The following is a 12,024-nucleotide window of genomic DNA, read 5'->3' as shown; positions in this document are numbered from 1 at the left end:
TTTTAACCCTGTAAACCTGACAATGGTGTGGATGCTGAATGATAACACTACATTATATCTTACTACTACACCTGCTGAATATAACAGTGTTGTAGTTGCGCCATATAAGACCTGGGTTTAAATACTTTGAGCGTTTAATTGAGCCTGTCTGTTATTTTGGACTGCCAGATGGGCGGGGTTTGCACTTTTGGGACTATTCTATTGGTCCCATTGTCCCAGTCTTAGACAAGTTCAATCAAGTGCAGCTAAAGTAGTTAAAAGAAAACAAACACTTTTTGACTCCAGGGACTACCGGCAGGCTGAGTCGGTTTCGAGCAAACCGGCCGCCAGTGTTTGGTATGCAATGGGTATTCTCAAGTAGCACTGATATAAATGCATTTCATATATGAATGTTCTTCATGTATAGTAAAACTTGTTTTTCTCTTGTTTTTTCCCCAGCTGTTTCCTTCATGAGACACAGTGCCTCGGCTTTCGGATTCGCTGTAGGTACTTTTAAAATGCATTTAAAATTAATCTGCTATTGAGTGCTATAGGGCAGAGAGTTAGTCATTACCAACACGTTACAATCAGTGTGTTTGAGGGGGTCAGTTTGAGCAAGGCGAGGCACAGGATCACTGATCTTGATCACATAATGAGTAGTAGCTCTAGTTATTTGGGATGCAAGGTGATTTGTAGATGAATGATTCTGCGCAGACCAACTGCAATGTAGTCGATCTCAAAAACACACATTGGTTCCACAAGGGCCATATCGAGTCCTGCTGCCTTAGGAGTCTAAGCTTGTAATTTAGGCTAGATTGGCATTAGCTTTTAGTTATTGGGATGAGGATAACTAAAGGGTAAAAATGTTTAAGTGAACCCTTATTTCTCATGGGTTTCCGTTGAGTAGCTGGTCAGTCTTGTTGTGGATGTTGTTGTTGTTTACCCTCTGCAGTTTGACGCTGCCCTGGATGTGCTGTCCTCCATCATCGTGGTGTGGCGCTATAGTAACGCTGCCGCTTCACTCTGCACACAGAGAATACATGTGAGTAGATATATCACCGCCATATTTATCATATTTGTTGTTTTGATGACCAGCAAAACTATATAAAGCCTACAAATTATACTGCATACTAACATTATGTTGTCTCTTCAACACATACTAATCTCTCTTCAGCACAAGCGCTGCAGTTATTACAATGCATTTCATTCTTGGTGCGGGGATTGGGACTGTAGTGTACAGTATTTACAACCCCAGCATTGTCTCTCATCCCCCTTACTCAGTGCACTGTAAATGGCAATGTGTGGCCCATACAAAAAAAAGACACATTTGCAGTTTCACATGTGAAAATCGGCCCTGGTCGATCCCTGAATGGGAGACCAGATGAACAGTTCCTTCAGAAAGTATTCATACCCCTTTAATTTTTCCACATTTTGTTGTGTTACAGCATGTATTTAAAATGGATTAAATTGAGATTTTGTGTCACTGGCCTACACACAATACCCCATAATGTCAAAGTGGAAATATATTTTTAAACTTTTGAGTCAATAAGTATTCAACCCCTTTGTTATGGCAAGCTTCAATAAATTCAGGGGTAAACATTTGCTTAACAGGTCACATTATAAGTCAACCCAGTATCACAGATTATTGTGAAATAGACACAAATTACTTATTCAAAATTTGTGACAGACACATGAAAAAGTCAATTATTTTGTGTGCAGTACACAATTTTGTATACAGTGCATTTCAATCACAGATAAAGACAGTAGGTTACTTAAGACTGAAAGAATAATTAGCTACTTTGCAACACTTTACTACTTTAAAGCTACTTTGTAACTACTTAGCATGTTAGCTAACCCTTTCCCTAACCATAACCTTAACCTAACTCCTAAACCTTTACCTTAAACCCTAACCTTAACCCCTAGCCTAGCTAATGTTAGCCACCTAGCTAGCCTAGCTAATGTTAGATACAACAAATTAGAATTTGTTTAATGTACACAAATACAGTGGGGAAAAAAAGTATTTAGTCAGCCACCAATTGTGCAAGTTCTCCCACTTAAAAAGATGAGAGAGGCCTGTCATTTTCATCATAGGTACACGTCAACTATGACAGACAAATTGAGAATTTTTTTTCCAGAAAATCACATTGTAGGATTTTTAATGAATTTATTTGCAAATTATGGTGGAAAATAAGTATTTGGTCACCTACAAACAAGCAAGATTTCTGGCTCTCACAGACCTGTAACTTCTTCTTTAAGAGGCTCCTCTGTCCTCCACTCGTTACCTGTATTAATGGCACCTGTTTGAACTTGTTATCAGTATAAAAGACACCTGTCCACAACCTCAAACAGTCACACTCCAAACTCCACTATGGCCAAGACCAAAGAGCTGTCAAAGGACACCAGAAATTTTTTTTTGTAGATCTGCACCAGGCTGGGAAGACTGAATCCGCAATAGGTAAGCAGCTTGGTTTGAAGAAATCAACTGTGGGAACAATTATTAGGAAATGGAAGACATACAAGACCACTGATAATCTCCCTCGATCTGGGGGCTCCACACAAGATCTCACCCTGTGGGGGTCAAAATGATCACAAGAACAGTGAGCAAAAATCCCAGAACCACACGGGGGGACCTAGTGAATGACCTGCAGAGAGCTGGGACCAAAGTAACAAAGCCTACCATCAGTAACACACTACGCCGCCAGGGACTCAAATCCCGCAGTGCCAGACGTGTCCCTGCTTAAGCCAGTACATGTCCAGGCCCGTCTGAAGTTTGCTAGAGTGCATTTGGATGATCCAGAAGAGGATTGGGGAGAATGTCATATGGTCAGATGAAACCAAAATATAACTTTTTGGTAAAAACTCAACTCGTCGTGTTTGGAGGACAAAGAATGCTGAGTTGCATCCAAAGAACACCATACCTACTGTGAAGCATGGGGGGTGGAAACAACATGCTTTGGGGCTGTTTTTTCTGCAAAGGGACCAGGACGACTGATCCGTGTAAAGGAAAGAATGAATGGGGCCATGTATCGTGAGATTTTGAGTGAACACCTCCTTCCATCAGCAAGGGCATTGAAGATGAAACGTGGCTGGGTCTTTCAGCATGACAATGATCCCAAACACACCGCCCGGGCAACGAAGGAGTGGCTTCGTAAGAAGCATTTCAAGGTCCTGGAGTGGCCTAGCCAGTCTCCAGATCTCAACCCCATAGAAAATCTTTGGAGGGAGTTGAAAGTCTGTGTTGCCCAGCGACAGCCCCAAAACATCACTGCTCTAGAGGAGATCTGCATGGAGGAATGGGCCAAAATACCAGCAACAGTGTGTGTAAAACCTTGTGAAGACTTACAGAAAACGTTTGACCTGTGTCATTGCTAACAAAGGGTATATAACAAAGTATTGAGAAACTTTTGTTATTGACCAAATACTTATTTTCCACCATAATTTGCAAATAAATTCATTAAAAATCCTACAATGTGATTTTCTGGATTTTTTTTTCTCATGTTGTCTGTCATAGTTGACGTGTACCTATGATGAAAATTACAGGCCTCTCTCATCTTTTTAAGTGGGAGAACTTGCACAATTGGTGGCTGACTAAATACTTTTTTTTCCCCACTGTACGTTAAGAAGAAAGAAAATTGTGTAATATACACGAAAAAGTGAATTTTTTTGTGTGCCTGTCACGAATTTTGAATAAGTAATTTTTGTCTATTTCATAATAAACTGTGATGGTGTGTTCCATAAATTGCATGGACTCACTCTGTGTGCAATCATAGTGGTCCCTCAGTCTAGCAGTGAATTTCAAACACAGATTCAACCACAAAGACCAAGGAGGTTTTCCAATGCCTCGCAAAGAAGGGGACCTATTGGTAGATGTATTAAATTATAAAAAGCAGAAATTGAATATCCCTTTGAGCATGGTGAAGTCATTCATTACACTTTGTATGGTGTATCAATACACCCAGTCACTACAAAGATACAGGTGTCCTTCCTAAACCGCTCAGAGATTTCACCATGAGGCCAATGGTGACTTTAAAACAGTGACCGAATTTAATGGCTGTGATAGGAGAAAACTGAGGATGGATCAACAACATGGTAGTTACTCCACAATACTAAGCAGAGTGAAAAGAAGGAAGCCTGTACAGAAATATTGCAATAACATGCATCCATTTTGCAACAAGGCACTAAACTAATACTGCAAAAAATGTGTCTAAGCAATTAACTTTTTGTCCTGAATATAAATCCAATACAACACATTACTGAGTACCACTCTCCATATTTTCAATCATAGTGGTGGCTGCATCATGTTATGGGTATGCTTGTAATCGTTAAGGACTGGGGAGTTTTTCAGGATACAAAAGAAACGGAATGGAGCTACTTGTAAATTTATGGCAAGACCTGAAAATGGTTGTCTAGCAATGATCAACAACCAATTTCACAGAGCTTGAAGAATCTTTTAAAGAATAATGGGAAAATGTTGCACAATCCAGGTGTGGAAAGCGCTTAGAGACTTACCCAGAAAGACTCACAGCTGTAATCCTGCCAAACAAAGTATTGACTCAGGGGTGTGAATACTTATGTAAATGAGATATTTCTGTATTTCATTTTCAATAAATTAGAAAAAAAACTAACATGTTTTCACTTATTGTGTGTAGATGGGTGAGAAAAATCTATTGAATTCAGGCTTTTAACACAACATAATGTGGAATAAGTCAAGGGGTATGAATACTTTCTGAAGGCACTGTAGCTGGAAGTGGGTGAAAAATAATAATGTGTAAAATGTAATGTGGGGAATTTAATTAAATAAAAAAATATAAAAAAATTAACATGTGAAATTTCATACGTCAGTTTTTCCCCTATATTCATTTAGCAGCGGTCGCCCACCACTGCTAAATTGTTGCCACTGCTGCAGAAAATATAACGTAATTTAAAATAGATATTTCTGCTGAGATGTCCTTAAAATGGATAGTCGTGGTCAAGGTAAAAATCCTACCTGAAATGCTGCATGTTTCCGAAAACCACGTCTGACTCGTGATTATTATACTTTTTTTTCACGTGATTTGACAGAGCCCTCTTTATAATAATAATAGATTCATTTTATATAGCGCTTTTCATTACAAGTAGAATCTGAAAGTCACTTAACAAAAAATATATATAATCATAATAATTTTTTTAAATGTAGGGATCTAACTGTAAGTCGCTCTGGATAAGAGCTAAATGACTAAAATGTAAATGTAAATCTGGCAGTTGGTGTTGGTCTTCCACAACTTCATGTGATAGGCAGTTCGGAAAAGTAGTATCTTGAGTGGAGGGAGCATTGATGGTGCAGTCAGGCAGGGAGGTAGAAAACATCGACAGACAGGCCCCCGGAGCTCTTCATCGGGCACATCGTTGTCTTTATGTTCACAGCTCCTCCTTCGTAGGTAGGCTGGATCGGTCCCACACCAGAAGTGTAGCACCCACCTGGGTGATATTTTGGTGACTGTAAAAAGTGCCAGTAAGACCACCACACCCGGCAGTAGTCCGGAAAAGCCCCCTCCCGAGGCGAGCCTCTGCATCCCCTCGCACTGCCCCACCACCCCATCCTTTTACGCTGCTGCTACTCTGTTAATTATTTATGCATAGTCACTTTAGCTCTACCCACATGTACATATTACTTCAACACCTCAACTAGCCGGTGCCCCTGCACGATTGACTCTGCACCGTACCCCCTGTATATATAGCCTCCCTACTGTTATTTTATTTTACTTCTGCTCTTTTTTTTCAACACTTTTTTTGTTGTTGTTTAATTTTTACTTTTTGTTAAAAATAAATGCACTGTTGGTTTAGGGCTGTAAGTAAGCATTTCACTGTAATGTCTGCACCTGTTGTATTCGGCGCATGTGGCCAATAAAATTTGATTTGATTTGATTTGATTTAGTCTGGTTTAACCAGGCTAACCAGCATCACAACGGCAGATTGACAGCCTCTGGGTTTACTGTATAGGTCTATAGCCTGGTTAAACCAGCTTGAATGCTGCTTCACCATTGTGAGGGCAGCATTCAATCTGGTTTAACCAGGCTAATATGAGCCTTCAGTTGTACCAGTGAACATGTCTTGGGTTCAGAATCCTAATTGGAAGGTTTGTGTTACCCAGCAGCTAGTAATTAGCCTCTCCTAGGTGTGTGTGGTGGGGGTGAACATGTGTGCGCGTGTGTATGTGTGTATCCCTCAGGGGAGAGGCCAGGGGAGGAGTAAGGCACTAGGCCACTAGACAATAAAATTACCAGGTCTGGAGACGAATGAGCGAGCAGCGTGAATTTGCAGCATGTTTTTCTTCCACTGTAATTGGAGGAATATTGCTTTATTAGCCTGCTGACGTGACACACAGAGCAGGAGGGAAAGAGTAGACACAGATTGGATGAGTGTGTGTGTGTGTGTGTGTGTGCGCATCCTCAGACTAGTCAACTACAGTTCGCCAAGTCCGGTCAAGTCCTTGCATTTGCGACTTTGTTATCAAAAACTAAATTGACTGTCTTGTGATGTTTGAAGAAAATCTAACTTGGTAATGTGCTTGATGCCAATTGCCTTGAGTTGATGAGACCAAAACAATTGACTTTTCTAAGCAGCAGGATCATAGCCCAATGATGATCAAACTGATGTTTCTGTCAGCTGAGCTGTTGGTTGGGCAGGTGCGTTGTGAGGATCTCTGTTGTTGAGCTTTACACAGCTCTAGGAGGTCTCACACACACACACACACACACACACACACACACACACACATACACACACACACATACACACACACACAATACACACACACACACACACACAGAGCTCCCTGGGTCCTCTGTCTCTCCCGCTTGCACCACTGAAACCATTCCTACATGGCTCCTCTCCTCTCGCTCTACTTTGTGTTGCCTAGTTACCTTCTGGCTTGGACCCAGGGGACTGAGTGCTGCTGAGTGTGAGCCAGCTGCGAGCATAAACATAAACAACACGCACACACGCATGCACTCCCACACACACACACACACACACACACACACACACACACACACACACACACACACACACACACACACACACACACACACACACACACACACACACACACACACACACACACACACACACACACACACACACACACACACACACACACACTTTTCCATCCATTATGTTTTTGTCTGAACATCATGTATGTTATATCTATAATACACTGGCCTTTCAACACTTTCTCTTGTTTTTGGCCTTTCATGGGCTCTTTGTGATAATGTGTATGGTGTGTATAGTAAGTCTGCGCTAGGCTAGGAGATGAAGTAGGGGGAGAGAGAGAGCAGACAGACAGTATAAACAGTGTGCTAACCCGACCATGCCTGACCACCCCAGATGACACAGTTGACAGATTGTAGAGCTTCTCCCAGCCAGGCTTACCTAATTGGATAAAACTGTGTTTAAAGAAAATCCCCTCTTCTCAAATGGATCCTCGGAGACTGTGTTCACTCTCTAAATCAGCGACGGAGAAAAGCAAAATAGTTGTTTATTTAACAGATGCCTTTTCTCTTCCACATGCATAGAAGTAATGGAGACTATTTGCTATTTATTACGTTGCATTATGCTTGTATGATGGGTAGTTGCAGTAGGTCTACTTTGTCATGGAAAGGTCTCCCTGTGGCCAATGATTTAGGAATGTTTCAAAATACAATATATAATCCTCACTCTCACATCTATAAAATGACTGGTAAATGTAAACGAGTGACATATCCTTTGTCTCATGGAACTGTAGATTTTCAAAGCAGAATATCCTTAATCACTGTTCTCTCACTCTCTTTCCTTCCATTTCCCCTCTATCTACCTCCCTCACTTTCTCTCCCTCTCTCCCCCTCCCTTCCTCTCTTTGCTCCCCTCCTAACTCCCCCCCCCCTCCCTCTCCACCCCTATCTATCTCTCCCTCTCTCTACAGTTCCTGAGCGATCCTGGGTGTGGTCTTCATCCTGTCCTCCCTGTGTATCCTGGGAAAGGCAATCCATGACCTGGCTACCAAGCTACTGCCTGAAGTGGTAAGAGATACCATCTCCTGCCAATGTGTCTTGAGCAAGGCACTACCCTTAACTGGCATCTATAACTCTCAATCCAGGGGGCGCGCACTGCATCTATCTACCTATCTGTTATTTTGATGTATTACTGAAACGAAAAGCTATATGGAAGCCACATGAAAAGCTCTTTTTGGTGAACAGAGCCAAACTCAAACGAAAAGACTCAAAGGTAGTGCACTATGTAGGGAATAGGGTGCCGCTTGAGACACAGCCCTACTTCCACTCTGCTCCACATGTCTGGGCATGTGGTCGCTCAATAAGGCCAGCTCTGGGTAGTAATACCCGCCTTGTCAGCCTTGGGCAGCGCCAGCAGCCTTGGCAAAGAGGTTTTACTGCAAAAAATGAACATCTGGTTGGAGCCTGAAATTGTTGTCAAAAACAGAGGAGTGTAACTCGGTTTTGTGACTTGTTTTTCTTGTTGCACAGCTTTGCTTGTGTCTTGTTTATGTCATGACAAATGTGTTGGGTGTAATTTGTCAAGGCAGTGGGAGTACAGACAGTGTACTGTACATTTCACTACTGGGACAACACAAAATGCATCTACAAACCTTTACAAACTCTTATTGTATCGTTGTTGTTGTTGTTGGATGGACAATATAATAAAGATTCACTGAAATGCGAACATACTGTATAGTAAATCAGTCTAAATCAACCGAAATATGTAGTCTTTTTCCATCTTCAAAGTTGTCATTATGGCATATCTAATGCCAAATGACACCATAAACCCAACATATCACTACTTTTTGATCAGAGCCCTATGGGCGGGCTCAAAAGTAGTACACTTTATAGGGAATATGGTGCCAGTTGGGACACAGCTTAGTAAGTAAACTCAGAGAGCTAATATATGAGTTTCATTCTTGTATCGGCCAGACTGGTCAGCATCAGGTGAGAATTCCATTTACAAGACTCTCAGGTGGGAACATGCGAAGAGACAACACCTCCAGAATGGAGAGAGAGACGGAGAGAGGGAGAGAGAGAGAGAGAGAGAGAGAGAGAGAGTGAGGACCTATTCCCACTACGAGATATGAAGGAGAGTCTGAGGAACGGGGTGGCGAATCGAGAACTCTACTTCACATTCACATTACATCCTTGCCTTACCTTTCATTGTGGCTGGCAATGCCACATTCTTGGTCCAAGCAGCTCAAATTGGACCATAAATATCAAGCAGTAGCCACTAGCCAGTAAGCACAAACTATTCAACAATGACAGAACCTTTTCTTCTAAAACATATTACACTGTTGAATAGTGCAACCAAACCATATTACACTGTTGAATAATGCAACAATTCACCAGCATGTACAGTGCTGTGAAAAAGTATTTGCCCCCGTTCTAATTTTCTCTACTTTTGCATATTTTCTATATTGAATGTTATCAGATCTTCAACCAAAACCTAATATTAGAAAAAGGGAACCTGAGTGAACAAACAACAATTACACACTTATTTCATTTATTTCATGAGCAAAGTTATGCAACACCCAATGCCCCTGTGTGAAAAGTAATTGCCCCCTTACACTCAATAACTGGTTGTGCCACCTTTAGCTGCAAGAACTCCAACCAAAGCTTCCTGTAGTTGTTGATCAGTCTCTCATGTCGCTGTGGAGGAATTTTGGCCCACTCTTCCATGCAAGAACTGCTTTAACTCAGCGGACATTTGTGGGTTTTCAAGCATGAACTGCTCAGCTTCAAGTCCTGCCACAACATCTCAATTGGGATTAGGTCTGGACTTTGACTAGGCCATTCCAAAACTTCAAAATGTGTTGCTTTTTAGCCATTTTCATGTAGATTTGATTGTGTGTTTTGGATCATTGTCTTGTTGCATGGACCCAGCTGCGCTTCAGCTTCAGCTCACAGAAAGATGGTCTGACATTCTCCTATAGAATTATCTGATAGCAGAGCAGAATTCATGGTCCCTTCTATTAAGGCAAGTCATCCAGGTCCTGAGGCAGCAAAACATCCCCAAATCCATCACACTACCACCACCATGCTTGACCGTTGGTATAAGGTTCTTACTGTGGAATGCAGTGTTTGGTTTTTGCTAGGCATAATGGGACCCATGTCACCCATATTAGGTTTTGGGTTGAAAAATCTGATAGTACAAAATACAGTATCAAAAAATATGCAAGAATAGAGAAAATCAGAAAGGGGGCAAATACTTTTTCACAGCACTGTATGTGCAGACAATTAAAGGGTATATTTTCTCGTCTGTAGGCTACACTCATTACATTTTAGCTTCAAGACAACAGCACAGAGTTGCTATAACAGCATGTCTTCATAAAGTAATGTTAGCCTATCAAAAATGAACGATTAACCCTCTCATACGAATATAAAAGTACAGTAGGCCTACCTTTCAAAAGTACAAGCAGTTTTTTTTATTTTTTATTTATTATTATTTTAGGGGTTAGATCAGCTTTCATATTGCAGATAGATTGTAGCTTCGATCAATGTAATTTGTCTGCATCATTTTGAATCCCCCATATTTTTTAGGTATATACACTACCGGTCAAACGCTTTAGAACACCTACTCATTCAAGGGTTTTTCTTTATTTTGACTATTTTCAACATTGTAGAATAATAGTGAAGACATCAAAACTATGAAATTACACATATGGAATCATGTAGTAACTAAAAAAGTGTCGAATCGAAAATATATTTTATATCTGAGATTCTTCAAATAGCCACCCTTTGCCTTGATGATAGCTTTGTACACTCTTGGCATTCTCTCAACTAGCTTCACCTGGAATGCTTTTTCCAACAGTCTTGAAGGCATTCCCACATATGTGAGAGCACTTGTTGGCTAAGCTTTTCCCATCTCTGCCGTCCGACTCATCCCAAACCATCTCAATTTGCTTGAGGTCGGGCAGATTGTGGGAGGCCAGGAACCATCTGATGCAGCATTCCATCACTCTCCTTCTTGGTAAAATAGCCCTTACACAGCCTGGAGGTGTGTTGGGTCATTGTCCTGTTGAAAAACTAACGATAGTCCCACTAAGCCACACACACCAGCCTCCACTGTAATAGAATGAGCAAAAAAGGTGTGGTCACTTCCTATTTTAATTGTGTCTTTATATCCTATTATAATTGTTTCACTTTTTAATTTACACACAGCTTGGATAGTAAAATGTATGCATGCATGACTGTAAGTCGATAAAATCGCCTGCTAAATGGCATTTATTATAAGCTCCAAACCAGATGGGATGGAATATCGCTGCAGAATGCTGTGGTAGCCATGCTGGTTAAGTGTGCCTTCGGAATTCTAAGTAAATCACAGACAGTGTCACCAGCAAAGCACCCCCACACCATAACACCTCCTCCTCCATGCTTTACGGTGGGAAATACACATGTGGAGATCATCTGTTCACCCACACCGCGTCTCACAAAGACACAAGCGGTTGGAAACAAAAATCTCAAATTTGGACTCCAGACCACAGGACACATGTATACCGGTCTAATGTCCATTGCTCGTGGTTTCTTGGCCCAAGCAAGTCTCTTATTCTCATTGGTGTTCTTTAGTAGTGGTTTCTTTGCAGCAATGAAGGCCTGATTCACACAGTCCCATCTGAACAGCTGATGCTGAGATGTGTCTGTTACTTGAACTCAGTGAAGCATTTATTTGGGCTGCAATTTCCTGAGGCTGGCAACTCTAATGAACTGCAGCAGAGATGTAACTCTGGGTCTTCCATTCCTGTGGCGGTCCTCATGAGAGCCAATTTCATCATAGGCGCCTGATGATTTTTGAGACTGCACTTGAAGAAACTTCCAAAGTTCTTGAAATGTTCTGTATTGACTGACCTTCATGTCAAAGTAATGATGGACTGTCGCTTCTCTTGCTTATTTGAGCTGTTCTTGTTGTAATATGGACTGTCTTTTACCAAAAGGAGCCTATCTTCTGTATAGCGAAATGCTTATGCTTTACTCCGACAGTGCAGTAATATCTAACAATTACACAACATATACTCAATACACACAAAAAAGT

At 41.2% G+C, this 12,024-nt stretch overlaps 1 pseudogene; it reads left to right on the top strand.

The window, feature by feature from the left end:
- The window catches only part of LOC123484415, a 44,311-nt pseudogene that overhangs the window by 13,584 nt on the left and 18,703 nt on the right, over positions 1-12,024 (top strand).

The sequence above is a fragment of the Coregonus clupeaformis genome, unplaced genomic scaffold, assembly GCF_020615455.1.
Source record: "Coregonus clupeaformis isolate EN_2021a unplaced genomic scaffold, ASM2061545v1 scaf0305, whole genome shotgun sequence".
Lineage (NCBI taxonomy): Eukaryota > Metazoa > Chordata > Actinopteri > Salmoniformes > Salmonidae > Coregonus > Coregonus clupeaformis.
The sequence above is the reverse complement of the archived record's forward strand: the minus strand, read 5'-3'. Positions and strand labels throughout refer to the sequence as shown.